The sequence below is a fragment of the Natator depressus genome, chromosome 1 (assembly GCF_965152275.1).
Source record: "Natator depressus isolate rNatDep1 chromosome 1, rNatDep2.hap1, whole genome shotgun sequence".
Taxonomy (NCBI): Eukaryota; Metazoa; Chordata; order Testudines; family Cheloniidae; genus Natator; species Natator depressus.
Window position 1 is genome coordinate 199,982,713 of NC_134234.1, and position 13,258 is coordinate 199,995,970.

Below are 13,258 nucleotides of genomic sequence, written 5' to 3' on the forward strand. Positions count from 1 at the left end.
ATGGAGCTGATCCCAAAAAAATTCAGATTATCGGTTCGCAAAAAGTGTCAAGATTGTGACTTTTCATCACGATTTGGGATGGGGAAAAAATGTAAACCTCAAATACTCTCATGGGAAGGGAAAAACATTTCCTGCCCAGCTCTAGTCCCTACTCCTCCACAATCTCTCTAGCAAATATAACTCCCTTTTTGGTATAATTTCCTTAGTTTAAATGGAGTGAGGACCACTGATGAGGTATGTCATAATAATTGAGCACATGGTTTCAATGGGAAAATAAATCAATTAACCCTCACCCCTTCCTGCCCCGCACCCTTCTGTTCTGCAGCAATCACATTCCTGGGGCGCAGGGATTATCAGAGGTTATTGCAAAAAATTTTGGTGGGGGGTTAAAACATTGGCAGCACAATCACTGATGTCTATTCCTGCTCAATATGCTCAGTTGCTGGAACAACCTATACACCTGTTCTTCCTCTACACCTCTCACCCTAATATCCTCCTCTCTCCTTATTCCTCTTTTGCATTGCCTCCTTGTTTTTCATTCTCCCTTCCTTTGTGTCCATCTCCTTTTTGTCCCTCTTTCCCCTCTCTTATGCCGTCTTTCACCCTCCACTGTTCCATCCAGAAGTACCTGGTGCTGTTTTACCATAGTTCTGACAATGGGCGACTGAACAGAGTGGAGGAAAGATAGGGGTGTTATTGGTGAAGTAGGGGAGTTATACAATCTAGCTGAGTCAGTGTCACAGCACAAGAGGCCCAAACTCATAATACTGGCAGCAAAGTCTAATGGCCTGGAGCATGGGACTAGGATTTGGTAAGATCTTATTTTGCCACTGACTCTGTGCGACTGAACAAGTCAATTCACCTCCATGCCTCAGTTTCTCCACCTGTAAAAAGGAGGATTATTCCATGCTAATCTCACTGGGGAGTTGCGGGGCTTCCTCTTTGTAAAGTGCTCTGTATGTGGACAGCGCTATATTGTGTGCGTGCTAGGGCTGAGTGTCACACCCTAGTGGGTTACAGAAGTGATCTATGTGAGTAGGTCTAGAAAGCTGGCCTGCACTGAAACTTCCCCCACCCCATACAGACACACATATCAGCCCCTCTCAGGTTCATCCAAGTGAGGAGAGAGACTTAGCCAACAGTGCATCACTCTCGGCCATCATCATCCAACTGAAGTGAGCCTGTCACCAAACCTTTCGGCAAGCTGGGTGCGAGCAGAAAAACCCTTTGCCCTGCACTGGGCTGAGAGTGGCTGATATGGATGGATGGATGGACAGGAGCAGCACTGAAGAGACCTTTGCCCTGCACTGGGCTGAGTGCAGGTGGTATATATGGAGGTAAAAAGAGAGGAAGGCAAGGAGGGGAGCACAGATGCCTAGTGGAATGGAGGCCTGGATGGATATCAGGAGAGATGAATGGGTTGAAAGATGACGGGGGAGTGAAAGGTAGATAGATCAGGGGAAGGGTGGATGCATGGACACCAAGTAACCGAAGTCATCAAGAAGTAAAGAAAAATGTGATCTGTTATGCCAGCGCATGCTTCTCTTCTCTGTTTCATGTGGTTGCTCTCGCTGATTTAGTCTGACAATTCAGGCTAATTTCTGCACTGTGTCTGTTCCCACTCACTTCCAAGGGACTGGCACAGACACAAGGAAAGTTTAAACAAACAGATTAGTTTAAGCAGCACTGATGAACATCCACTCAGTTAGAGGTTCAGTCCCCTGCTGGAGTCAACCACCTCTCGACTGAGGAGGATCCAGACTACTCCATTCCCCTATAAACTTCTCCTGAAAGTTCCTGCAAGATCTATGACCAACTGCCTCAGAGTGACCACTGTTACTCTGTTCTAGGAGCTTCTCCCCAAACCCTTCAGGGATGTCACCACCAGTGCCCCCTGCTGGCTGCTCCCTGCATACAGCAGCCTCACAATACACTGGCAAACAACTTTCTCCCTGGGTAAGGTTGCCAATAAGAAAGTCAGTGAGCAACAGCGCCTGTGGGTTCCCAGGGGGCAGATAGTAATGCCATGCTGAAGAGAGTAGGAGGGGGAACTTATATCCAAGTCAATTAGGATTAATGCAATGTGGGAAAGTATTAGTTCTGGAGCTGTAGTTTTCTCCATTAGAGATGGAAGGCGCATTGGGGAGGGGGAGAGAAGAGCGAGCTCATCCAGTCAGGCAAAGCAGCAGTCTTGGCTCCCCACCCCTCTCCTCCTCTTCCCTCCTCCCTCTCTCTCTCTCTCTCTCTCTATCTTTTTTGGGTGGGAAAGGGGAAGTGATGAGGTGTGGATCTAAGATATTATACCCTGGAGACTTTCAGTGTTTCCAAACCCCATTAAGGCAGCAGTTTTCTTCCTCTCCTTTCTGACTCCTTTGTTCTGGGCAATTGTGCATTGATGGTGGCTTGGCCAGTTATCAATGGCAAACTAAAGGCATCCTCCAAAGGGATTCACCTCAGCATTACAACCTTTAACTGCTTTGCAGTCAACTTCTCAGGGCTGAGGAGAGCTGATTTTTAGCAATTCTGCAGACATGAGCGTCAAGAAAGTTCCCTGTTAATCCGATGCGAAAGAATGGCAGGTGGGTAGGAGGGCAGGGCAATAGTGAATAAATCAAGGAGAGTGTGCGGGTGGATAATGATGACTTGGGAACTCCCAGCTGTAGATGCCCCTCATATGGGCAAATGGGGCTATTTCCAGCAGGATGGAACTGAGAATACATTTAAAGGCAGCGAAGAAACAAATGAGAAGCTGGGTTACTTTATGGGAGCTGGGGGGTGGGGGGGAGGGAGGGAGGGAGAGAGAGAGTGTTGGGTTAGGGCCTCACATCCAGGTTATATCTAAATCTTGCCAATTCTTTCTGCATAACATTTCTAAAATACAGCCTTTCCTATCCATCCACACAGCAAAAACTCTCATCTAGGCTCTTATCTTCCGTCTCGATTACTGCAACATCATTTTTTGCAGCCTGGACAAATGCAGTCTTGCCCTGCTCACATTCATTCAAAATGCTGCTGCAAAGATCATTTTCCTAGCCAGTCGCTTTGACCACACCAACCCACACTTTGAATCCCTCCACTGGCTTCCTCCTTCTCTGCGCATCAAACATGAGCTCCTTGCACTCATTTTCAAAGCCCTTCACAGTCATTCTCCACCCTACATATCATCTCTCATTCCATACTGAGCTACCAACGCTTGTCTCCAAGTGGCCCGTGATGCTGCCTCCACTGCCCGCTTGTTAAATTTTCAAACAAGGCCGTTTCATGCTTTCTCCCATGCTGCCCCTCATGTTGGGGCACACCCTGTAAACATCTGCAAAGCTACCTCATTGCCCACCTTCAAATCCCTCCTCAAAACTGTCCTTTGACGTGATGCCTACAAAAGGCTTGACAATGGTTAGGCTGCTAGTGTGCTGAGACCACTTCTAATTGTTTCCTTGTACTCCACCCTGCATCTGTCTCAATCTGTTGTCTTGTCCTCTACTTAGATTGTGAGCTCTTTGGGGCAGAGACTGTCTGTTCTCTGTTTGTGCAGTGCCTGCACAACGGGGTCTGGGCTTGTGACTGGGAGCTGTGGGAAGTGGCTGCCAGCACGTCCCTGTGGCCCGCCACTTCCCGCAGCTCCCATCGGCTGGGAATGGCGAACCACGGCCATTGGGAGCTGCGGGGGGATGGGGCGGGGGAATGCCTGAGGACAGTCAACATCAGCAAAACATCTCACGGCCTGCAATCAGATTACCCTGATGGGCCGCATGCAGCCCGTGGGCTGCAGATTGCCCACCACTGTGCTGTGGTAATACAAATAATAAAAATAATACATCACACTTTTCTGCCACCCTTTTCTGTCTGATCTACCTAGACTGCAGTCTCTTCAGGGCATGGATGGTCCCTGATGATGAGTTTATGCAATATGGACCCAGTCTCAACTGGGGCCTCTAGGTGCTACCATAATACACAAAATAACTGTTTCTAAGGTCTGCAAAGAGCTGCCAGGGGAAGGGACCAAGAGAAAGGCGAGACTGTTATAGCTTCTAATTCACAAGGCAGCCGATGAAATCCACAGGTTACAGCTGTGCAAAACATGGTCATCGCAGGCGATCTGGGGCTTCCATTTCAGTATGGCCTCTTACAGAGTGTAGCAGCAGACACGCGCCCCCCGCCAACACACGTGCATGTGCCGAGACGCTCCAGAATCCTTCATGCCTGCCTGAGGCACAATCTCTCTGGAGCTCCTGCTCATAGACAGGGCCCTACCAAATTCATGGCATAAAAAACACATCATGGATGGTGAAATCTGATCTTTTGTGTGCCTTTACCCTATACTATACAGATTTCATGGGGGAGACCAGCATTTCTCAAATTGGGGTCCTGACCCAGAAAGGAGTCGCAGGGGGGTTGCAGTGTTGCTACCCTTACTTCTGCGCTGCCTTCAGAGCTGGGGGGCTGGAGGGCGGTAGCTGCTGACTGAGGGCCTGGCTCTGCAGGCAGCAGCGCAGAAGTCAGGGTGGCAATTCTATACCATCCCAGGCCATCCTTACTTCTGCACTGCTGCTGGTGACGGCTCTGCCCTCAGAGCTGGGCTCCCTGCCCGCAGCCGCCGCTCTCCCGCTGCCCAGCTCTGAAGGCAGCGCTGCCGCCAGCAGCAGCACAGAAGTAAGGGTAGCAGTACCGCAACTCCTCCTACAATGGCCTTGTGACACTCCCCCACACGACTCCTTTTTGGGTCAGGACCTCTATAATTACAACAGTGTGAAATTTCAGATTTAAATCGCTGAAATCATGAAATTTATGATTTTTTAATTCCTATGACCGTGAAATTGACCAAAGTGGATGCGAGTTTGGTAGGGCCCTACTCATAGACAGTAAGGCCAGAAGGGACTATTGTGGTCATCTAGTCTGACCTCCTGCACATTGATGGCCACAGAACCTCACCCAACCACTCCTGTAACAGACCCATAATCTCTGGCTGAGTTACTGAAGTCCTCACATCATGATTTAAAGACTTCAAATTACAGAGAATCCACCATTTACAATCCTATAAACCAGCAAGTGACCCATGCCCAATTCTGCAGAGGAAGGGGGGGGACCCAGGGGCTCTGCCAATCTGACCAAGGCGGAAATTCCTTCCCAACCCCAAATATGGCGGTCAGTTGGACCCTGAGCGTGTCAGCAAGGCCCGCCAGTCAGACACCTGGGAAAGAATTCTCTGTAGTAAATGAAAGCCCTCCCCATTTAATGTCCCATCTCCAGTCTTTGAGGATATTTGCTACGTGCATTCACAGATTGCCTACATGTAACCAATCTCATCATTCTGTCCCCTCCATAAATGTATCAAGCTCAGGCTTGAAGCCAGGTGGTTTTTTTGCCCCACTGCTCCCCTTGGAAGGCTGGGGCAGTACATCTCAGCACCAACACAGGCCAGTGTGAAACAGGCACTACTGAGCCCTCAGATGGTAGGGGCAGGGATCTGTCAATTTTATTTGCATGTAAAGCACCATACATGCCTAAGGTGCTTTATAAATAAGTCAATAAACAAAGAACAGCAGCAAATTGCTAAGAAGAATGAATGACTAAACTTCCCCAACTCTGTAAACAAAAATATAAACCAAAAAAAAAGGGTCTGCGGAAAAGAGAGAAGGAGAAATCTGCCAGGAAGCTGCATTCTTGAAAGCTTGGTGCTACAGAATAGCACTGAGAATAGCAATGGCTGGCAAAAGCACATCAAGGTTGTTCTAAATTAATTATTTCAAGGATCCAGTTATTTTAGCAGTAGTTACATCAACTGCTAAACTAGCTAATTAAAAAGAAACTTACATAGAACCCCCCTTACCTCAGCTTGGAACTGCTCCAGGTTTTGGTGCTCTCAAGCCCCAACCCAGCAAAGCGCTGCAGCATCTGTTTCAGTTCAATCACATGGGCAGGCCTAACCAAACCAATGGCACTTGTCAGATGTTTACAGTTAAGCAGGGACCTAAGTACTTTGCTAGGTAGGGAACTCAAACAGGTGAGGAAGTCTCTCAGTCCCACGCTGCCCTGTGAGTGCCGAGACACACAGCCCTTCGTCATTACAATGGCAACCCCCAACCAGCAGGACAATGGACCACAGAATGACGGCAGCAGGTCCACAAGTTTTGAATCTTCTTCCTGTGAGTGACATTGTCTGGTACTTTAGGTTCAAAATAGAGGTTCTGGGTTTAACTTTTTTGAAAACTTACTATTCATTTTTATGATTTTGTTTTTATTTCAATGAAAACACGTTTGTGTTTTGAATTTTATTACTCCCCGGCAGTGTTTACTACCCCAGTATTGCAGCTATTATTTGATTACTCATATAAAACCATAGATATGCTTGAACCTGAACAAAATAGAAGAAAATGGGCAACTGAATAGCACCGGCAGAGGGACTAAGGCCAGGCAGCTTCCACCTCCCTAACTCAGGGACTTCTGGAGCTTCTTCAGCCCCTAGAGCTGGTTGGAACAATGCTAGGGGCTGCCCTAACTTGCATCCTTTCCACTGACATAGCCTGTATGTGGCTTGTGGCAATGGGAAATCACCGGGGCACAGGAACACTCCAGCTCTACTTCCTCCCACCCTGATCTGCCTCCTCCCTCCAGCTTCCCCGCAACATATCCCTGGTGCCAGTGACTTCTGTGAGGAAGGCATGGCTAGCAGAACCTGCTCTGTGCTTGGTATAGAGGCCCCTGTTCCTTATGGCTGCTTTGTGGTCCCTTTATGCTGGCATGGCCCAGAGCCTGGCCCTGAGTTATTACTCTGAAGAGTCTTAAAGACCCAAACCTACAAACACATACTACCAGGAGTAAAACCAAGCACTTGAGTCATGCCAAAACACTTCGGAAGAGCATTCCAGCACTTTCTCTGGGAGACAGAATGGTTTTCTGGTACTTCTGACCTGGTTCCCCACTCTGGAAGCAGAGGTGGTGGCTTGGAAGAGATGGAGAAGGCAAGTGTGCCATCTCCTCATGCTAGCTTCTCCATCTCTTCTGCTCCTGGGCCTGCTCTGGAAGGAGAGATGGTGTTTTGGTAACCTGAGCCGCCCAGGAGCAAGGAGCTGGATCCAGAAAGTTCTGTCACTTTTTTTTTTAGGACTCAAGCACTGAGTATAACTTATTACTGTGGGACGGCTTGAGGTAGCAGTGTCCAGTAGTATATACTTGCAGGGCTGCCCCCTGAATGAAGATAAGACTAATATGATGTCAACAATAATATGAGTGCAAGAGTCAAAGAATATTGTCATATGGCCAATTGTGAGGCTCAAGCATGACTTTTCTAGTGGAGGAATCCCAGAAAGAGGATTTGATTTAGATGAAAAGTGGACGTGCTTGGTCTAGCCTCATTGTCCAAGCCCAGCAAAATACACACTGTAAACCATCCCACCACCAGCATTAACTAGGAAAAGTGCAGGAGATTTGTACAGTCCTTTCAGATTTTAAAATCAAAGGTATTCATAGTAGATACAAAAAATAATAATATAGGTAGCTAAGGCCAATCTTTTGTGGTCCTTAATAGAACAAAACTCTCAATGGCTTCAGTGAATTCAGATCAAAAATTTTAACCTGACAAGGTGTCTCAAATAGACACTATATACTCTTATGCTCTTATTCTTATAATGTTTATGTAGCAAACAGTGTGAGTTTTTCTTTAAGAAACATGGCATACTGAGCATGTTCAGTCTGTTTTTATCACTTTAAATGCATTTTTTACTTAATTTTGTTATTCAATCTATATTTTCCTTTCCCAGTTGCACGTAGGAGACAGGTACAATGTCCACACACACATATTCGTACTTCAGCATTGTGACAACTAGCACCTGGACTTGTTGAAATATCTATTTCAAAACCTGCCTTAGTGCAATCAATCAAATCCTCCACTGAAATACAAGGAAAATAAACAACGCTATCTGACTGCAGCTCTTGGCTGGGGGTGTGGAGTGGGGGCAGACAGGAAGAAAGATTATTTCAAAGGCTCACAGAGCTTAAAGAGTCTTAGAGGGGATTAAAGAATAAAACAATATATTAAAATTGCAAGGAAGCAAAACTAGAAACCCAACCATCTTGGCAGCCAGAAGAACACATCAGCCGTGTAACATTTAACCCATAAGCCTCAAACATATGAAGAGATAATGAGAGCAAGAAAAGAGTGCTACATTATTTCCAAAGTATGGGCTGACTTCTGGCTTTTCCAAAGGAGTTGGCACAATCAGCCCCTAACTGGGCAAACGTAATAAGCTGCAAAAGGAGCACCGATACATACTCATATTCTGCCCAAGAACAGCCCCTTCCTCCCTGTGCAATCTCCTGCTAACGAGGCTAGGAATAATCTCTGCTGGGCGCTGTGTGTAGTGGGCATTTCCTAGTCAGGTATTGTACGCATATTGAAGTGCCCGCCAAGAACTCTTCGCCATCCCCAGTAATTCCCCTCTGTGGATTAACCTGTCCATGACTTTCAGACGACCGAGAATTGGAGGGCTGAGAGTGGGAAATCCTTCCCTGGACAGCTTGACACTGAAAACAAGGTTACTTACCTGTAACTGGAGGTTCTTCAAGATGTGTGGTCCTGGTCTGTATTCAACTGAAGGTTTACGCCTGCGCACCGTGTGCCTGGAGCAGGAACTTTGGACAGCAGTACAGTTTGGCAGTCTGCACATGCGCCCTCTGCCGCTTCGTGTCTCGCCCGAGGTGATAAAGGGTGCGGAAGGCCACTGTCATTTCCAGTTCCTTCTCTACCACAGAGCTGTTGAATCCAGAGCAGAAGGGGGAGGAGGGTGGGTTTGGAATACAGATAAGGACCACACATCTCGACAAACCTTCAGTTACAGGTCAGTAGCCTTGTTTTCTTCTCTGAGTGATGGTCCCTGTTGTATTCCACTGAAGGTGATTAACAAGCAGTGCCTATGTGTGAAGATGGTGGGAGGAGAGTGTGGAATATTTTCAAGGTCAGGCTTGACAAAGCCCTGGCTGGGATGGTTTAATTGGGATTGGTCCTGCTTTGAGCAGGGGGTTGGACTAGATGACCTCCTGAGGTCCCTTCCAACCCTGATCGTCTACGATTCTATGAATGGAGCACAGCTGCTCTGAACAAAGCGTCCATCATGGAATCATGCACTAGAGCTGGGGTGGGCAAGCTATGGCCCACGGGCCGCTTGCAGCCCGTCAGACGTTTTTATCCGGCCCTTGAGCTCCCACCGGGGAGCAGCGTCGGGGGCCTGGCACTCTCCAGCCCCCAACTCAAAATTCCCTTGATGAGCACCATCTCCCAGCATGCAGAGTCACACTGCACAGGTGCAACTTCACTGTGCTGTTCCTGGGATCAGAACCCCGCCCCTACGCGGCAGCCGCCCCCGCCCCAGCAGCGTGCTCAATCCTTTCCCAGGCTCCTATGGTCCCACCCTCAAGAGCCAGGGGCTGCACCCATCCCAGCTACGGTGCCTCAGCCTGTGGAGGTGCCTGGTATGGCTGCCTTGGGGACATTTCTGGCAGCCCCCCTAGAAGTCCCCAGTATCGCCCGTGTAGAGCCCCCCCCCGTGCCACACCCCATGAGTCCCTCCACCCCCCACCTCAGTAACATCCCTTATAGAGCTCCCCCATGCTACACTCCATAGAGTCCCCCTCCCCCACCTGGCATTCATGGCCCGCCATACAATTTCCATACCTAGATGCAGCCCTCAGGCCAAAATGTTTGCCCACCCCTGTCGTAGTGTGTGGAAAAGGTGTCTACCAAACTCCATGTGGCTGCCTTGTATATGTCTGCAAAGGGCACATTGTGGAGTGTGGCTGTAGTCAATGCGCATAACCCTCAGTGGAATGAAGTAGGGACTATCACTCGAAGAATGCATTTTACATGGGATTTTTGGGTTGTGTGTGTGCTTATTTGAGAATTGTTTGCCTGCTTCAGGTAACAAAAAATAACACCAACAAAATCACCCAAAATTCAGTCACTTAGCATTTAACAAAAAATTCCACGACAGTAACTTTATATATATTCATTTATTTTCAGGCAAATGTCTGGGAAATTTACAAGCAGGAGTTGACTTGACACCAGTTTGCAGTGACTTGGTGAGTTGTCTGAGGTTTTTTTGACAGACGCTGCAATCTTGTGCTTCAAAATCTAAGCTTCCATTTAAAGAAAATCTCTAATCCTTATGGTTGCAAAGAAAATGTGAAGTGGGTGTCACTGGTGCATCTTTTCCTGCCTGAGTTTGCAGAGAGGCTGAAAAATAGCACTGAGAAACTAACTGTCCCATTCTTCTCAATGGGGTGTAAATAATTATGTCTAACAATGGAATTGTAAATATCAACTCTCAACCATTTCCCTGCTGATCAAAGATCACAAGAAAGAGGAAGAGCACTAATCACCTTGTGTCATTGCAAATAGAGTATACTGAAAAGAAAAGAAAAGAAAAGAAATAGTGGTGTTTGGCCATATGAACGGAACTTTGGGCATGGCTACACTTGCGAGTTAGAGTGCATTAAAGCAGCCCAGTGCGCTCTAACTCACGATGCATCCACACTGGCAACGCACGTAGAACGCTCTGACTCCGTGGCTAGAGTGCTCCTGGTACTCCACCTCGGTGAGTGGAATAATGTTTGATGCACCCCTGCTGGAGCGCCGTGGCACCAGTGTGGATGCCCTGGTCTGTTAATGCGCTCTGATCGGCCTCCAGAAGTATCCCACAATGCCTATTCTAGCCACTCTGGTCATCACTTTGAACTCTACTGCCCTGCCCTCAGGTGACCAACCGTCAGAGCCGCCCTTTAAATTCTCTGGGAATTTTGAAATCCCCTTCCTGTTTGTTCAGCCAGGCGTGGAGTACTCTCAGCAAATCTTTTCAGGTGACCATGCCTCCACGACCCAGGCGATCCCCAGTATGGAGCAATGGCGAGGTGCTGGACCTCATCAGTGTTTGGGGGGAGGAAGCTGTCCAGTCCCAGCTGCACTCCAGCCGTAGGAATTATGATACCTTCGGGCAGATATCAAGGGACATGATGGAAATGGGCCATGACCGGGACGCACTGCAGGGCAGGATTAAATTGAAGAAGCTGCAGAATGCCTACCGCAAAGCGCAGGAGGCAAACAGCCACTCCAGTGCTGCCCCTGCAACCTGCCGATTTTACAAAGAGCTGGACGCGATACTTGGGGGCAACCCCACCTCCACTCCGAGTACCACCATGGACACTTCAGAGCTCAGTTCAACAAGGCAGGAGGAGAAGGAGGAGAAAAGCGGGAGTGCGGGTGCTGAGGAGGAGGAAGACATCTAGGAATCCCTAGATGCATGCAGCCAGGAGCTGCTCTCAAGCCAGGAGGAAGGTAGCCGGTCGCGGCGGCTGGTGCTTGGGGAAGGACAAACACCAGAGGAGGTTCCCGGTAAGCGGCTTTTATTTTGGGAAGGAAGTTATTCGGTGCGGGCTCTTGGGGTGAGGAGGGTTAGGGCTGCAGGCATGCCTAGATGCGGAATAGAGCGTTGATGTGCTCTCTCACATCACGGTAATCGGCCTCGGTGATCTCTTCAAAGGTCTCCTCCAGAACTTGGGCAATGCACTTGCGCAGGTTTCATGGGAGAACCACTGTGGTCCTTGTCCCAGTCAGGCTAACATGTCCGCGCCACTGTGCCGTGAGGGGCAGGGAGACCATTGCTGCACACAGGCAAGCTGCAAATGGGCCAGGGAGGAAGCCGCACTGTAGAAGAAGACCCTCCCTTGCTTCCCAGGTCACCCTCAGCAGCGAGATATCTTCCAGGACAAACTCCTGTGGAAAATGTGGGGACAGTGTTCAGTATAGGGGCCCCCTGCAGCTGTTGGCTCTCTCCAAGGCACAGAAACCCAGAGGACAGTACAGCCATGAAAGCCTCAGTCCCCCTTGACCCTGTGCTTACTCACTATTTTGGGGCTCCCGGGGGTTATGTGCGCTCGCTTTGGGACAGGCAAATTATGCTATTGTGTAGACTGTTTGCCCTCCTTAAGTACGGGGGAATCATTGCTCTGTCTGGTGTGAACAATGCTGCCTCTGTTAAGTGTTGCATTTTGCCTTTACAGATGCAACCTTGAGATCTCCGCCATCCGTGTTATCACCGGCCGAGAGGCTGCAAAGAATCAGGAAGAGGCCAACAGAAGCAAAGAGGACATGCTGCATGAAGTCATACAGCACTCCCTTAATGAAAATGAAAAAGTGCAGAAGTGGTGGGAGAGTGAAAGGAAGGTCCGCCAGCAGAATGTGGATCGCCAGCACAAAAGCACAGAGTGGCTGATAAGCATCATGGAGCGCCAAGTGGACTCGATCCAGGCGCTTGTAGTCATGCAGGTGGAGCACTACCGTGCCCGCCCCCTCCCTTCAGCCCTTGTCCCAAAACTCTTTCCCTTGTGCCCCCATGTCACCTCCAACCCACTTTCCCCAACATTTGGGTTCTTATCACCACCAGCTGCCTTCAACACCTGCAGCTTCACCACCCAGCCCTGCAAACTACGACCCTTACCCACTGCACTCAACCCCCATCGCCACGCAGTATAGCCATCCTGAAGTGCAGCACTCATTGCACAGCACTCCAAACAGGAAGACTGAGTATGATAACAAACATACACAAACCCTATTCCGCATCTTGGAATGTACCATTCCCCACCCCATCCCCTTGCTCCTTGTGTTTCCCAAGCAGTTGTGTTTCTTTTCAATAAATGCATTTTCTTTTCATTAAATAGATTTTTTTGCTTTGAAAACATTCTTTATTATTGCATAAAGTAAAAGATACCTTAGCCCAGAAAGAAACAGGCACCGCAAGTCAGCGTAGCAAACACAGATTCCTACTAACATTGGAACCACTGCAATTCACTCCCGTGCAGGACACCAGACGTTACTGGTGGCTTTCAGCCTCAAATTGCTCCCTCAAGGCATCCCTAATCCTTGCAGCCCCACGCTGGGCCCCTTTAATAGCCCTGCTCTCTGGCTGTGCAAATTCAGCCTCCAGGTGTTGAACCCCCGGGTTCCATGCCTGAGTGAATCTTTCACCCTTCCCTTCACAAATATTATGGAGGGTACAGCATGCGGATATAAGCATGGGGATGCTGTCTTCAGCCAAGTCCAGCTTCCCATACAGAGAGCGCCAGCGGCCCTTTAAATGGCCAAAAGCACACTCCACAGTCATTCTGCACTGGCTCAGCCTGTTGTTGAACCACTTCTTGCTGCTGTCAAGGCTCCCTGTGTAGGGTTTCAGGAGCCACGGCATCAAAGGGTAAGCAGGGTCTCCAAGGATCA

At 48.7% G+C, this 13,258-nt stretch overlaps 1 protein-coding gene across 1 annotated transcript in view; it reads right to left on the minus strand.

Moving 5' to 3' along the window:
• Positions 1-13,258, minus strand: part of LSAMP (limbic system associated membrane protein) — a 1,331,794-nt gene that overhangs the window by 866,455 nt on the left and 452,081 nt on the right. The window lies entirely within an intron of this gene.